Consider the following 14605-nt stretch of genomic DNA (forward strand, 5'->3'; position numbering starts at 1 on the left):
GGTAATTTTATTTCTGGAGTTGGCTTTTATTAAAGATAATCTCCTATTAATATAATTCAAGCAAGCTTCAATTCAATATCTACTATGTGAAAAGTACTTCTTTAGGCAGAGCTCCTTGCCCCACACCTTGTCGATGTTCTACAGGAGACACTTGATGTCCAGATCCTGGGAAATGAGTGGAAGCATCTACATCGCCCTCTAGAGGATTCTCACACACACAAATCACTGATTCTGTTGGCTGAATTCTCTTTATATTTTAACCATGTTAACGATATATGTTTCTGTCGGTTCATATACCTATTATTTGGTGACAGGTCAATTCAAACTGTCAGTTACGAATCTTCTCCCTTGAAAATGGTAATTCTATCATTCTTAAATGTGTTCATAACAGTACAATCTGAGCACTATGAAATCAAACCTATTTATTGAACACCCAAAGTCTGAACAACTGCACATTTTGCTTTGTATACTTTGTGTATGAGGGAACATGACTTCTCCGAAGGAATAAGCAGGAGAAACTGATATAGTTAGGAACACAATGCCAAGGTTACTGCTGGACATAACAGATCAGTGGCATGGCTGGATGGCTACTGGCCAGGGCATATCCAGTCTCCTGTAATAAGAGGTGGATGAATACAGGTAAGGAATGCCATAGAGGGCTTAGGCTGAAGCCAAGAGAGGTCCACAGTGCCAGAGAAGTAAAGCATTGCAGCTACTATTTCACGTTTCTTCTGAAAACAATATAAATGGCTTATAAGACTTGGATGCTGGAATTAATATTTAATATAAAAAGCATTACTAAAAACAGTTGTGTAGCTATCAGGTATAAATAATAATTTCCACCTCTGCTGGTAATTTTTCACTCATTTAGGTTGTCACACTACCGTAGCAGCAGTTTATAGGTGCACTGAACTCTAATGGCACATTGATTGAACTATGGCAGAGTTACCCATTCAATATATCTTCCCATTCTGTACTATTATGAAGTTCTAAACATTTCAAATGCAAATAGACCTCTATTAGTCAACAGTTCAGCGGCTGCCTGTCTTCTTTCCTTTTTTTTTGAATCATTACAAAGGTTTATAAATTTACTTTTCTGCATACTTGAACCAATAATCTTATGATAAGGAATTAACACACATACAGACTAAGAATCTGGATTTATTTGAAATCTGATGAGAAAATGAGCCAACTAAAATGAGTATAAAAATATGGAGGAAAAAACCCTTTGACTATGACATATCACTGATTCCATGAACATTTCTTTTCTCGCTTGGTATGCCGTATCTATGAAGGTTCATCTAGCACAGACAGAAATAAGCCTCTGCTTTCATTTGTAGGCAGGTAAAACTTCTAGAATTTCAGAGAGGGAGTAATAGCTCTGTGTCAGTCTGTGTGCTTCCAGAAGCAGTCACTAAGACAGGAGCAGCTCTGTAAGTTCACTTATAGAAGACTCCCTGGGAAGATGCTATGAAAGGAGACGGGCTGGGAGCATGGGAAGGTGGGGGAGCCTGCCCCCATGCCTGAGCCAGGTCTGACACCTGTGAGGAAGGAGTAAGGACAGAAGATTGGGTGCTAAGTCACTTCAGTCATATCTGACTCTTTGAAACCCCATGGACTGTAGCACCCCCAGGCTCCTCTGTCCATGGGATTCTCTAGCAAGAATATTGGAATGGGTTTCCATTTCCTCCTCTAGGGGATCTTCCAGACCCAGGGATCGAACCCACGTCTTTTATATCTCCTGTATTGGCAGGCATGTTCTTTATCACTAGAACCACCTGGGAAGCCTGAGGATTGGGTAGAAAGTACTTGGGATCAATTCGAAGAAAGCCTCAGCTCAAGCTGATGGGGTCCTGAACAAAGGCTGCCCTTTAGAGGAGCCCCAGGTCAGGCAGAATGGCCCACCTCTAGAAGCCCTGTTGTGCCAGGTCCTTGGAGGAGGGCAGCCCAGGGGAAGCGTGGTCTTACCAGCTGCAGCAGATTCAAAAGAGTGGCTTCAAGAGGCTGGCTGGCAACTGTGTTCCCCACAGCTGCAGCTTCTTTTAAAGGAGATCTGAGTGGTGTACTTCCATGCCCTCCACAAGTACTGTTTCTTTTTGGCGACTATGCAGTTTAACACAGGGATCTTGTTTCTTTCAGACAAAACTCAAAAACCCCCTAGTTGGACACCTTCCTCAGCTTCCTTGGGAAACATTCCTGGAGGACCAGCTGTGTGCCTGTGTTTTCCTGATGAGGTACGGGTTATACTTGCTGTCATGGTTCAGAAGGCTGAGCACTAAAGAACTGATGCTTTTCGAACTGTGGTCCTGATGAAAACTCTTGAGAGTCCCTTGGATGCCAGGAGATCAAACAAGTCAATCCTAAAGGAAATCAACCCTGAACACTCTTTGGAAGAACAGATGCTGAAACTGAAGCTCCCAATTTTTTGGCCACCTCATGCAAACAGCTGACTCCTTGGAAGAGACCTTGATGCTGGGAAAGATTGAAGGCAAAAAGAGAAAGCGGGTGACAGAGGATAAGATGGTTGAATGGCATCACCAACTCAATTGACATGAATCTAAGCAAACTCCGGGAGATGGTGAAGGATGGGATCCTGGCATGCCACAGTCCATGGGGTTGCAAAGAGTCAGACGTGAGTTAGCAACTGGACAACAGCAAAACATGGTACACAGGAAAAAGATAGTCAAGTTAAATAAAGCATCTGGAAGGCTTTCCTGTCTCCAAAACTGTCCAGAGATCACTGATATTTACCCAAGCATTAGGGGCTTCCCTAATAGCACAGCTGGTAAAGAATCTGCCTGCAATGCAGGAGACCCTGGTTCGATTCCTCAGTTGGGAAGATGCCCTGGAGAAGGGAAAGGCTACCCATTCCAGTATTCTTGAGCTTCCCTTGTGGCTCAGCTGGTAAAGAATCCGCATGCAATGCAGGAGACCTGGGATTGATCCCTGGGTTGGAAAGATCCCCTGGAGAAGGGAAAGGCTACCCATTCCAGTATTCTGGCCTAGAGAATTCCATGGACTATACAGTCCATGGGATACAAAGAGTCAGACACAACTGAGTGACTTTCACTTTCACTTCCCTTTGTTATAACTCCTTTGGATTGTGGTCCTACTGGGTCAAATCCAGGGTATAACCTACCTCCTTAAATAAATCACAATAGTTAACACTTATGCAGCATTTGCTATATGCCAGCTACTGCTCCAACCTTTACTTTCATAAACTCAGTTAATCCTCAAAATAAGTCTATGAGGCCAATATTATCATTACCTCCATTTTTAGGGATGAGGAAACCGAGGCACAGAGAGGTAATGGAAAGTAAGAGGTGGGTACTGGATTCCCATCCAGGCAGGGGGACACCACCATATGTGTTTCTGATTGAGTGTCTGTGTCCTCCCCAAATTCAGTGTGATGGTATTAGGAGGTACAGCATTTGGATGTACTTTGGTTTAGAGGAGGTTATAATGGTGGAATTCTCCAGGCAAGAATACTGGAGTGGGTAGCCATTCCCTTCTCCAGGGGATCTTCCTGACCCAGGGATCTAACCTGGGTCTCTATATTGCTTATAAATATGATATTCCACAGCCTGAGCTAAGACAGTGTTTCTACGCAGTATGCTAGGGAAAGAGGTGCATAAGACCTCAAGTGGACAGGGTGGCAGACATGTGAGTGCAGTTGCCCACAAGCTGGAGACCAGTGGCACGCTCACTGTTCAAGCTGAGCCAGCCTGGTAGCAGGGAGGGAAAGGGCCCACCTTGGGGAACTTGGGGTGCACAGCAGCATTGCCAGGCAAGGCCCAGAGTCTTAGGCCAGGAGGAACACCATTCTCCCTGTACCTCCAGTGCTGGTTCCTTGTGTACTTTCGGCCACAATCCGAATCACTTCCCGAGCTGCGTATGTTCCAGCTTTCTAGTGACAGATGTCAGAGACTATAAGCAACTGGGAAGATAGAAACTGACAACAGTACTGAAGACAGTGACAGTTTTGATAGCAGCAGCAGTGGCAAGCGGAGAAGGCAGTGGCACCCCACTTCAGTACTCTTGCCTGGAAAATCCCATGGGCGGAGGATCCTGGTGGGCTGCAGTCCATGGGGTCGCTGAGGGTTGGACACGACTGAGCAACTTCACTTTCACTTTTCCCTTTCATGCATTGGAGAAGGAAATGCCAACCCACTCCAGTGTACTTGCCTGGAGAATCCCAGGGACAGGGGAACCTGGTGGGCTGCCGTCTATGGGGTCGCACAGTGTCGGACACGACTGAAGTGACTTAGCAGCAGTAGCAGTGGCAACAGAAGTGAATGGTAGCAAACAGCAACAATCTCATGGTAGTGGGACTAATGATGCTTTGGTCACATACAAAGAAGAACAGAGAAACCCACTGTGAATGGCAGGGCAGGTGTAAAGTGTGAATCAGGAAAGAAGAATGAATATATACACGAGCACAAGATTTTTATATTATTTCAGTGAATTGATAGATTGCTTGAAATTGATCCGCAGCCTCCAGCAGCTTAAAAACTGTTTTAAAGAAACTTAAGAAAGAACCTACAGAGCTCAAAACATATAATCTGTCTTTAAATAGCCCTGTGCTAAAGGGCAGAATATAATTTTATAAGGAGTCCCAGGGGATTGTGGAAACCTACAACTACTGAGGCTCAGATTTTTTATCTTTTATGTTGGTGAAAGTGAAAGCGTGGGGCCACAGACACTGAGCAAATGATAGAACTTCTACAAAAGCAATTTATACCTGACTCACCTATCATATTGATAAATTCTTCAGAAGAGAAATATGCACATAGAGGGGAGGCAGTGAGGTAATAGCTCACAGCCCTCCATCTTCCCTACTGACATTTAGCGATAGTGGGTTAGACCACACACAGCTTCCAAACCACTTCAAACTGCAACGGGAAATACATTGAAGCAGCCCCTTTAGTCTTTTTCTTTTTTTTGAAAAAAGCTTTAGTCTTTAAAAGTGCCTTTAATACAATTCCACCTTATAGACTATTTTTAAACAGTAGAGTTACCAGAGGATTGAGGGAGCCTTGTCATGAACAGAGAACCAGTTTAGAAACAGGAGACAAGGTGGCAATGAATGGGTACCTCTCTGCACGGAGACATGTTAACAACCACGACTCTGCCAAGATGCTGCTTGGATCATTTTATAAATGATCTGGACGAGGGTACAGAAAAACATTTGGACTTGCCGATGATCCTGACTTTTGGTTGATAAGGATAGATTTAAGAAGATATTTTAAGCTCATGTCAAATAGACAAAAACATTGGTACATGTGATAGTGCGAAACTGTGAGTAATAAATGCACTTGGGGGGAAAAAAGTATCACGGATTTCCAGGCATATGAGAGCTGAGAGATCAGTTACAACCTGCAGGAGTTTCCCAGGATTAGATGATAGAATCCACTCATAGGAAAACTATCTCAGGGTCAGCCAGTCCAACCAGTCATCTGAAGCCGTCCTTGGCCTTCCGTAGCATCCTGACCACATGAACTCTGACTCCTTGCTCTCACAGTGAGGAACTCCTCATGCTCAGAGGAAACTCTGTCTTCATTCAGACAGTTCAGAAAGAAAGTTCTCCTTCGTGCTGAGGCAACACCAGCCGTTTCCTTAGGCAACTCAGTGTACCAGGATATCAGAGCACGGTTCTGATTTCTCTCCCACATAAACATCACGCAAATTTGAAGAACTGTGTCCTAACAAGTTAAGCATTTGATATGTCCTCATTGTTTTGCTCAGAACAAGTCTAAATGTCCTAACTGCTTTCCACTGGTGACACAGTTTTACTTTGCTTCTGTCCCATGTGCCCAGGACTGAATTCATATTTCAGGCAGGAAGTGACAAGTGCTCTATGAAAGGGACCTTGTTCTGGGGAAACCCTCCTCACACCGCCCTCCCCCCGCATTTTTTAAATCGTAGCTTTGTGTGTGTGTATGCATGCTAAGTTGCTTTAGTCATGTCCCACTCTTTGCAACCCTATGAACTATAGCCCCCAGGCTTCTCTGTTCATGGGATTCTCCAGGCAAGAATACTGAAGTGGAATGCTATGCACTCCTCCAGGGGATCCTCCCGACCCAAGAATCAAACCCTGAGCCTCTTACGTAAGTCTCTTACATCGGCAGGAAGGTTTTATGGTGTTTTTTTTTTTTTTTTTTTTTTAACTACTAGCGCCACCTGGGAAGCCCAATAACACCTTTATTAAGGTATGATTTATATATCACAAAATTTATGCTTTTAAAGTGTAAAATTCAGTATTTTTTTGTGGTTTTTATTATGTCTACAGAGTTATGCAGTCGTTATTGTTTAGTCGCTAAGTCATGTCTGACTCTTTGCGACCCCATGAACTGCAGCATGCCAGGCTTCCTTGTCCTTCGCCATCCCCCTGAGTTTGCTCAAACTCATGTCTATTGAGTCAGTGATGCCATCCAACCATCTCACCCTCTGTCATCCCCTTCTCCTGCCTGCAACCTTTCCCATATCAGGGTCTTTTCCAATGAGTCAGTTCTTCACATCAGGTGGCCAAAGTATTGAAGCTTCAGCTTCAGCATCAGTCCTTCCAATGAATATTCAGGGTTGATTTCCTTTAGGATTGACTCCTTGATCTCCTTGCAGTCCAAGGGACTCTCAAGAGAATTCTCCCACTTCCAGAACATTTGCATCATCCCCCGAAGAAACCTCATACCTATTAGCAGTCACTGCTTATTTCCCACCTTCTGGCAACCACTAATCTGTTTCCTGTATATACTTGTCTCTTCTGGACATTTCACATAAATGGGCTGATGGGTGTGAAATCACCTTGATTTGCCTTACCCTAGTGACTAATGATGTTGAACAAGATGTGACGTTTTGTGACTGGCTTCTTTGACTTAGCGTTTTACTTTCATGTTTATATTTCCAAGCTTCATCTATGCTGTAACCTGTATCAATACTTCATTGCTTTCTATTGCTGAATAATATTCCATTGTATGGATATATCACATTTTCTTTATCCATTCATCAGTTGATGGGTTTTTGTGTTCTTTTTAACTTGGGGATATAATGAATAATGTTTTCATGAATATAAAAATAAAAGACATACAAGTGTTTGTGCATGTGTTTTAATTCTCTTTGGTGTATACTTAGGAGTGGAATTGCCGGGTCATATGGTAATTCCATGGTTAACCTTCTGCAGAGCTGACAAAATGTTTTCCACAGTGGCTGCACCATTTTATAATTCTACCAGTAACATATGAAGGTTCCAATTCCTCTACACCCTTTCCAACACTTGTTGTTATCTATCTCTTTGATAACAGCCATCATAGTGGGTACAAAGTCACTTTGATTTGCCTTGCCCTAGTGACTACTAGAGAAGGAAATGGCAACCCACTCCAGTGTTCTTGCCTGGAGAATCCCAGGGACGGGGGAGCCTGGTGGGCTGCCGTCTATGGGGTCGCACAGAGTCAGACACGACTGAGTGAATTAGCAGCAGCAGTGACTACTGATGTCGAATATCTTTACATGCGCTCATTTTCCATTTGCATATCTTTCTTAAAAAGTGTCTATTTAAGTTTTTTTTTTTAATTGTCTTTTTATAATTGAGTTTTAGAGCTTTTCTAAATTCTGGATATTAGACCAGTATCAGGTATATGATTTGAAAATATTTTCTCTCATTCTGTGGACTTAGTGTTTAACTTTGATGAAGGCCAAAACTAAGATCGTGGCATCTGGTCCCATCACTTCATGGGAAATAGATGGAGAAATAGTGGAAACAGTGTCAGACTTTATTTTGGGGGGCTCCAAAATCACTGCAGATGGTGACTGCAGCCATGAAATTAAAAGACGCTTACTCATTGGAAGGAAAGTTATGTCCAACCTAGACAGCATATTCAAAAGCAGAGATATTACTTTGCCAGCAAAGGTCCGTCTAGTCAAGGCTATGGTTTTTCCTGTGGTCGTGTATGGATGTGAGAGTTGGACTGTGAAGAAAGCTGAGAGCCAAAGAACTCATGCTTTTGAACTGGGGTGTTGGAGAAGACTCTTGAGAGTCCCTTGGACTGCAAGGAGATCCAACCAGTCCATTCTGAAGGAGATGAGTCCTGGTATTTCTTTGGAAGGAATGATGCTAAAGCTGAAACTCCAGTACTTTGGCCACCTCATGCGAAGACTTGACTCATTGGAGAAGACTCTAATGCTGGGAGGGATTAGGGGCAGGAGGAGAAGGGGACGACTGAGGATGAGATGGCTGGATGGCATCACCGACTCAATGGCCGTGAGTCTGAGTGAACTCCAGGAGTTGGTGATGGACAGGGAGGCCTGGCGTGCTGCGATTCATAGGGTCGCAAAGAGTCGGACACACTGAGCGACTGAACTGAACTGAACTGAATGCATCTAATTTTCTTTTGTCACTTGTGTTTTTGTTGTCATTCTTAAGAAGACATTGCCTAACTCAAGGTTATGGACTTTACCTCTGTGTTTCCTTCTAAGTTTCATAGTTTTACCTCTTACATTTGATCTTAGCCATTCTGAGTTTAAATTTTTTAATATGATTGAGTCTTGGGTCTAACTTCATTCTTCTGCATGTAGACACTTTGTCTTAGCATGATTTGTTGAAAACACAGTTCTTGAATTATCTTGGCCCTCTTGTGGCAAATCAATTGACCAAAATGGGGGACTCATTTCTAGTAATGATACTGGCCATTTTCTCTTCATACTGTTGACTAATACTGAGTTTATTGTCCATAAACTCCTGTAAGTGTTTCACATGTGTTGCTCTTAAGCCAAGCTTCCCCCATCCTTCTCTTGCACAGATGGAAATGGGGGCCCTGATAAGAGACTTCATCTTTATTGCTCTTAAATGTCACCTTGTCAGTTCAGCTGGTCATTCCACTAAGCTGAGAGCTTTGGCATATGGAGCCTGATGTCCCTCCCAGGTTTATATCGTCTATATCATCAGTTATTCAGCTCAGTCATGGAATATTTAATGAAGTTCTTATCAGGCTACCAGTCTATGCTGGTGAAGAAGACAAGAACCCACTCTCATGGAAGAGGCACAGAGGAGGCAGATAATACAGAAGTAAGCTAACAAACAAGATACTTTCAAATAGTGAGCTTCTTTGGTTATGGATCATTTAGGGAGGATGCATGCATGCATGCTCAGTCGTGGCCAACTCCAGGCTCTTCTCTCCATGGGGTTCTCCAAGCAAGAATACTGGAGTGGGTTGCCATTTCCTCCTCCGGGGATCTTCCTGACTCAGGGGTCAAATCTGTGTCTCCTGCATTGGCAGGTGGATTCTTAACCAATTTCACCACCTGGGAAGCCTGGATCATTTAGGGAAATCTCTTTAAATTACAATTGCTTTGAGTTACAATTATGTGTCCACTATCATCTTAGAAGCCAGTTATGTCTAAATGTCATTGCTCAAGGTTCATTTTAGAAAGTAGTACACGTTGAGAAGGGCCTTCCTTGTATCTGATGCAGACATGAAGGAGGACACAGCCTCTCTGGCGCCACTCACAGGAGCACATGGTAGAGATGGCTGGGCCATGAGCCTCACACAGCAGGGTCCTGCTTCAGATTCTAAAGAATACACTGCAATTCTAAAATGACTCCTGCAACTCGTTATTATTAGAGAGGGCCTGATAACTCTGCTGCCGATTTTTCTTGGATAAATAATTCGTGTCTGGAGTTTTGGTCCAAATTGTTTCACTGGCAGCCACAACAACAGAGTTCTTCTTCTCTGTCAAAAAAGTCACTTTGTGGGAAGTCTGTAGAGTCAATAGAGAATGATGTTTGACTTCAGAGTCCTACTGTAGCTGATGCAAATAAGAGGCACCAGGGGGAAAACCTTTTCCTAAACCTCTATCCCCTCTGAGATGAAGGTCTATCAACCCTGAAGGAAAGCAACTTTTTTGCTAGAGCTGAAAACAATGCCTGAGGCATCCAGCAAATCAGAGTTGAACAAAGGTGGGAATCAAGGAACATTTCTGTACAGTTCAAAAGTTTGGCCTCTTCTGTAGGTTCTTGTTCATGGGGTATCTTAAAAAAATTAATTTTTATTGGAGTGTAGTTGATTTACAATGTTGTACTGTCTGTACAGTAAGGTGAATCAGTTATGCATACATTTACATATATATAAAATCTATCTATCTATATATATAAAGAATCTAAAAAAGTGGCAATATATATGTATATACATATAGGTTGTGCTAGTGGTAAAGAACCCACCTGCCAATGCAGGAGACATAAAAGACATGGGTTCCATCACTGAGTTGGGAAGATCCCCTGAAGGAGGGCATGGTAACCCACTCCATTATTCCTGCCTGGAGAATTCCATGGACAGAGGAGCCTGCTGGGCTACAGCCTTGGGTTGAAAAGAGTGGGATGTGATTGAAGCGACTTAGCATGCAAGCATATATTTACCATATAGGTCATTACAGAGTATTGAGTAGAGTTCCCTGTGCTATATGGTAGGTTTTTAAAAAAACTTTATTTTGTATTGGGGTATAGCCAGTTAGAACTTCCCTGGTGGCTCAGATGGTAAAGCGTCTGTCTACAATGCGGGAGACCCGGGTTTGAGCCCTGGGTTGGGAAGATCCCTGGAGAAGGAAATGGCAATCCACTCCAGTACTATTGCCTGGAAAATCCCATGGACAGAGGAGCCTGGTAGGCTACAGGCTATGGGGTCACAAAGAGTCAGACACGACTGAACGACTTTTCATAGCCAGTTTCAGGCGAATAGCGAAGGGATTCTGCTATACATATACATAAATCCATTCTCCCCCCAAACTCTCCTCAGTAGTTTCTTATTAATTATCTATTATATATATAATGGTGTGTGTATGTTAATCCCAATCTCCCAGTTTATCTTTCCCTCACCCTTTCCCCCTTGGTTTCTATATCTGTGACTCTATTTCTACTTTGTTAATAAGTTCCTTTGCATCATTTTTTAAGATTTCCCATGTGAGTGATACCATATGATATTTGTCTTTCTCTGTCTGACTTACTTCACTCAATATAACAATCTTTAGGTCCATCTCTGTAGCTGCAAATAGCATTATTTGGTTCTTTTTTGTGGCTGAGTAATGTTCCAGTGTGTATATGTACCACGTCTTTATCCATTCCTCTGCTGATGTGCATTTAGGTTGCTTCCATGTCCTGGCTATTGCGAATAGTGCCGCAATGAACACTGGGGTGCATGTATCTTTTAAAATTATGGTTTTCTCTGGATATATGCCCAGAAATGAGATTACTGGATCATATGGTATCTCTATGTTTAGTTTTTTAAGGAACTTCCACACTGTTTTCCATAGAGACTGTACCAATTTACATTCCTACCAACAGTGTAGGAGGGTTCCCATGAGACTGTTTTAAAGTTCACTATCAAGCATTTTTTTTCTTTTCTTCAATTTTGTTTTTAAATTCCTTCTTGATTAATGGGTCATTGAGTACTCCCAAGAGGCTAAGAGGGTATTAGTGGTTGTCTGGGAGCTCTTGGTATCTTTAGACAATCTCTTTCCATGAGATTATTGGATGCTGTTATTGATCTTCTCTGGCCTCCTCTGAGTATCTTTGATCTATTTCTTCCTGGCTTCACATATTTACATCATCAGTTTTCTGCAAGAAACGAGGGCTCTAGAACTGTGTTTCTCTTATCAACCACTGGTTTCCATTTGATGGATGTTGCCTCACAAAGCACAATTGTGAATAACATACAGTTCCCATTTGAGGTCACATCAAGGGGATGGTGACAGGAGGCTGAGAGGGCCAGGTCTGTGATATTTCAGTAAGTATATATTTTAACACGAAACCTCTCTATTACCACTGATCTTTCTTTTCTGCCATTTTGCCTCCATGCACACAAGGAGCAGTCAGATTTAATATTCATCAATTCAACGGACTCCATGGAAACAATAGTGATTTGTAAGATGAAAAAAATTACGGATGCATGCTGATCATATTTCTTGCCTGCAAAGCCCCAAATTCTGACTCATCAAACTAAATTACTCATTAAAATACACACCAAAAAAGTATACCCTGCATTCAGGTACTCTTGTCTATCAGATAAAACAGAGAATGAGCTAATATCATGAAAGAATAATTCACTCCCCTGCTCTCTTGGGCAGAAGTGCAGCATGCATTTTTGGGATCACTATTAATTTATGAAGGCCACACAAGATGTGAATTAAATTGCCCCGTCCTTTGTTTTCAATAATGTCTAAGGTGCATATTTTTACACTCCTCAAAGTGGACATTTTATTATTTTTCTCATGAGAGGGGCACTGAGACCCCACTGGGGCTTCAGAATGGGTTCCTGAGGGCACAGCATTTGGGGACAATATTCCCAGGCAGTAACTCATTCAGGGTGGCAACTTTGGTGTTTGAATTAGAGTGGCACGCTCGTTGGCCCTCTATAGTGGCTTCAGGCTTCTGTTTTGGGGGATGCAGGGTGACAGGGGAGTATGAGGCCCAGGGAGGGGTGAGGGCAGAGGTCCCAGAGAGGTTCTACTTTCCAGAAAGGTTCCCCACTTTGCAGTGGCAGAAGACTCCCACCTTATAAAGTTGGTCTACAGAAACTATAAAACTCTTAGAGGAAAATGTAGGCAGAACACTCTCTGACATAAATCACAGTTAGATCATCTATGACCCACCTCCCATGGTAGTGGAAATAAAAACAAAAATAAACAAATGGGACCTAATTAAACTTAAAAGCTTTTGCACAACAAAGGAAACTAAAAGCAAGGTAAAAGGCAGCCTTCAGAATGGGAGAAAATAACAGCAAATGAAACAACTGACAAAGAATTAATCTCCAAAATACACAAGCAGCTCATGCAGCTCAATACCAGAAAAATAAACAACCCAATTAAAAACTGGGCCAAAGAACTAAACAGACATTTCTCCAAAGAAGACATACAGATGGCTAACAAACACATGAAAAGATGATCAACATCACTCCTTATCAGAGAAATGCAAATCAAAACCACAATAAGGTACCATCTCACACCAGTCAGAATGGCTGCAATCCAAAAGTCTACAAAAAATAAATGCTGGAGAGGGTGTCGAGAAAAGGGAACCCTCTTACACTGTTAGTGGAAATGCAAACTAGTACAGCCACTATGGAGAACAGTGTGGAGATTCCCTAAAAAACTGGAAATAGCACTGCCTTATGATCCAGCAATTCCACTGCTGGGCATACACACCAAGGAAACCAGAATTGAAAGAGACACTTGTACCCCAGTGTTCATTACAACACTGTTTACAATAGCCAGGACATGGAAGCAACCTAGATGTCCATCAGCAGACAAATGGATAAGGTAGTTGTGATACATATACACGATGGAATACTACTCAGCTATAAAAACCAGAACACATTTGAGTCAGCTATAATGCGGTGGATGAAACTGGAGCCTATTATACAGCGTGAAATAAGTCAGAAAGAGAAACACTAATAGAGTATATTAACGCATATATATGGAATTTAGAAAGATGGTAATGATGACCCTATATATGAGACAGCAAAAGAGACACAGATGTAAAGAACAGACTTTTGAACTCTGTGGGAGAAGGCAAAAGAGTGATGATTTGAGAGAATAGCACTGAAACATGTATATTACCGTATGTAAAACAGATGACCAGTGCAAGCTTGATGCATGAAGCAGGGCACTCAAAACCGGTGCTCTGAGACAACTTGGAAGGATGGGTTGGGGAGGGAGGTGGGAGGGGGGTTCAGGATGGGGGACACGTACACCCATGGCTGATTCATGTCAATGTATGGCAAAAACCACCACAATACTGTGACGTGATTAGCCTCCAATTAAAATAATTAATTTAAAAAATAAATACGAAAGAAAGAGAATCAGTCTAACCCTGTATCCCCCTTACCTTACACACATTGGACCTCCTTGTCCAGATGTCCGGCTCCTTCCCACAGTAATTAAGTCAGAATTCCTAGGGTGGGCCTGGGGCACTGATAGTTTTCAAACTTCCTTGGAGACTCTGGAGAAGGCAATGGCACCCCACTCCAGTACTCTTGCCTGGAGAATCCCATGGATGGAGGAGCCTGGTGGGCTGCAGTCCATGGGGTCGCTAAGAGTCGGACACGACTGAGCGACTTCATTTTGACTTTTCACTTTCATGCATTGGAGAAGGAAATGGAAACCCACTCCAGTGTTCTTGCCTGCAGAATCCCAGGGATGGGGGAGCCTGGTGGGCTGCTGTCTATGGGGTCGCACAGAGTCAGACACGACTGAAGCGACTTAGCAGCAGCAGCAGACTCTAATGAATGGCCTATGTTAAGATCTGCTGAGTCTGATTCTGAGGTTAACAGGTGAGGAATCCCTTGTGACAAGGGTCTGGGGACTTCTACCAGCTCTTTTCAAAGGGACTTTCTTGATATCACTTAATTTCTTTCCTCTTTAATTACATACACCAGGAATAGAGCATTAAACTAAGTTTCACACATATTAGAATTAATGGGAGTTTAAGGCTTCCCAGGTGGTGCTAGTGGTAAAGAAACCACCAGCCAATGCAGAAGACCGAGAGACTTAGGTTTGATCCCTGAGTTGGGAAGATCCCCTAGAGGAGGGCATGACAACCCACTCCAGTATTCTTGCCTGGAGAGTC

The 14605-nt window shown here is 42.7% G+C and overlaps 1 protein-coding gene and 1 long non-coding RNA gene across 6 annotated transcripts in view; one reads left to right on the forward strand and one right to left on the reverse strand.

The window, feature by feature from the left end:
* Nucleotides 1-14605, reverse strand: part of ZNF704 (zinc finger protein 704) — a 256382-nt gene that overhangs the window by 79072 nt on the left and 162705 nt on the right. The gene's annotated exons all lie outside the window — the stretch shown is intronic.
* The window catches only part of LOC121820343 (uncharacterized), a 29975-nt gene that overhangs the window by 8923 nt on the left and 6447 nt on the right, over nucleotides 1-14605 (forward strand). For 3 of the 4 annotated variants that reach the window (XR_006060843.2, XR_009594969.1, XR_009594970.1), the window contains one exon: nucleotides 2140-7091. This is a non-coding gene — a long non-coding RNA (uncharacterized LOC121820343). Of the gene's footprint in view, nucleotides 1-2139; nucleotides 7092-14605 lie in introns of those variants that run through there. The other variant, XR_006060845.2, reaches the window with a different exon arrangement.

The sequence above is a fragment of the Ovis aries genome, chromosome 9 (genome assembly GCF_016772045.2).
Source record: "Ovis aries strain OAR_USU_Benz2616 breed Rambouillet chromosome 9, ARS-UI_Ramb_v3.0, whole genome shotgun sequence".
NCBI lineage: Eukaryota > Metazoa > Chordata > Mammalia > Artiodactyla > Bovidae > Ovis > Ovis aries.